Raw genomic sequence first — 2685 nt, 5'->3', positions numbered from 1 at the left:
TGCTTAAGATACTGAGCTTTCCAAAGTCTCTCACTGTCTGTGGGTCTTTGTGTTAATTCATAATTTGATGCTTATCTAAATAGCTGTTGATGATCATTTTATTAATTATCATATTTTGTCTCTAAAGAATGTTTTTTAAAGAGCTAGAGATATGAATAAATAAATACCTAGTAATGAAATAAATGGTTCCTATGGTTAATATTTATTTGATGTTTTGCTTTTATAAGAATAGAATCTACTGCCTTCCCTGTGTTAGGAAGTGTTCTAACACTGTGCATAGCCCCAACTCAATGTTTACTTAGTTCGAAAAGAAGTTATTTTTTAAACTGCATGTAGTTCACTCTCAGACCCAGACATGGTTCCTGGCACAAGCCCGGTTTCTGGATGTCACCATGACTCCAGGTGGCAAGCAGACCTCCCACACCAGCCTACTCCTCACTTCCTGCATTTCTTTCATTCTGCCTCTTTCCACAGCACATGAACCATTCCGCTTCGCTTTCTCTCCCTTTTCTCCACCGCACATTTGCTCATCATGATGGGACCCATCTGCCCAACACCGCAAAGTGCCTGGAGGGCCCATGCCTTTCTTCTCACCAGCCCGGACCTTGAAGTCCTAGGCAGGCCTGTGGGTGGCTAGAACCTGTTAGTGTCTTTGGAGAGCAGAAAATATGAATTTTTTCTGTATTCTAATTTACCTATTTCTTCTTTTATGGATCATGCTTTTGGTATCATATTTAAGAAGCTTTTCTCTAACTCAGTGTCACAGTGTTGTATGACAAAACTTTTCCTAGGAACCTGCCATACACAGGTCTACTCACCCCGCCATGGAGGCCACACAGACAAAGAAAGTACGGATAGCACCAAAGTTCCAGGAGGTGAACCCACGAGTTTTATTGGTATTACTTACAGGAATCTGGGTGAGGAGTTACTACTTACAGGAGCTGGAATAACTCAAAGACAGCTGCATCATCGTTCTCAACTCCAGCACAGGTAACAGCGTTTAAAAGCTTGGAGCCTGCAGCCAGCTTAACAGGTTTTGAGGTTGAGGTCTGTCTTTTCCAGGCGACTCAGTTGGTTCGAACCTCTACCAGGCAGCCTGGTTGGTTTCGGTTTCTTTCAGGCAGCTAGTTTGGTCTGAGTCTCCTTTGCAGCTCGGCTTCATTCATCTGAGGAGTCTCTCAGCTTCTATTGCTTACACTGGGCAGGAAGGAGCCTAGTGAACCTAGTCAGTGTCTGGGGCTTCCTGAACCTATTTTCAGCTGTTTAACTCCCTGTTTAAAGAGCTTTCCTGAAGGGTAGAACATTTCGATTTTGGAGGAAACTGGTGTGTGTGCATGTGTGTGTGTGCGTGTGTGTGCGTGTGTGTGTGTGTGAGTATGTTTGTGTCCTTCATGTGTGTATGGGAGTATGTGTGCGGTGCCTGTAGAGGCCAGAAGAGAGTGGCAGATGCCCCAAGGATGGAGTTAACAGGCAGTTATAAGCTCCCTAACATGGCTGCTTCCAACTAAATTGGGTCCTCTGGAAGATAAGCAAGTACTGTTAAGCACAGAAGTATCTCTAGCTCTCCTTGATATCATTTTAAAATCTATGGAATGTTTCCTCTGTCATCCGGCTAGATGTTTATTATTTTTTCTTTGACAGTTTTAGTTTCACTGATTGTTTTAATGTTTAACTACAAAATAATTTTCACTGTAAGCTTGCTTATTTATACAAATTTATTGCATTTTATTTCATTGATTTTTTTGTAATCTGTACTTTTAATCTGCTTGGTTTGTAGTGTGTTTTCTATTTTATAATTGTATATCATAAGGGAGAAACCAAGACTGTCAGTCTCTGTTTTTGTTCCTTCCTAATGTTAGCTTTCATTGCTATAAAATTTTTCTAAGTATGGATTTAGTGGCTCCCACAAATTTTAACATGTTTTGCGTTCATTGTGCTCAAAATGTTCCAAATTTTCTTTGGAAGTTTTAAAAAACAAGGTATTACTATATAGCCCCTTTGGGCCTGAAGCTCACAATGTAGGCCAGGGTGTCTTTGAACACCTGCCTGATCCTTTTGGTGTAGCTTCCAAAGTACCAGGATCTGCATCACTATATTTGTTCTCATTTGATTACAGTCTAAACTCAACGATTGCTTAGAATTGCTATGTTCAAGGCAAATACGTGTATCATATATGATATACATATTATCTAAACTCAAAATTTTAATAATTTTCATTTAATCTTTGAAAATTTCATGCAAGAATACAGTATATCTTTTTGAAGAGGAAAGTCTTATAAGTGTCAGGTCATACTCTATCACAGAGGGAAGTCAGAAAAGGAAAGTAGAGGCAGAAACTGGAGCAGAAGCTGTGGAGGAGTGCTGCTTACTGGTTTGCTCCTCCTGGCTTGCTCAATTTGTTCTCTTATAGAACCCAGAACCACATGTCAATGCCCACAGTGGTCTGGGCCCTCCCACATCAATCATCAATCAAGAAAATGCTCTACAGTCTAGCCTACAGGCCAATCCTGTGGAGGCATTTTCTTGATCAAAATTTCCTCTTCCCAGGTGACTCCACCTTGTGGCAAGTTGATATAAAACTAGCTGGCATGAAAAATCCCATGATTTTTCAGACCCAGGCTAGCTGGTCTTGGTGAATTCCCGAAAGATCAGCCCCATTGTCTCAGTGTGTGGGTGTACCCCTCG

This window comes from Microtus ochrogaster, chromosome 10 (assembly GCF_000317375.1).
Source record: "Microtus ochrogaster isolate Prairie Vole_2 chromosome 10, MicOch1.0, whole genome shotgun sequence".
In the NCBI taxonomy this organism is placed as follows: domain Eukaryota; kingdom Metazoa; phylum Chordata; class Mammalia; order Rodentia; family Cricetidae; genus Microtus; species Microtus ochrogaster.
Note: the sequence above shows the minus strand (reverse complement) of the source record.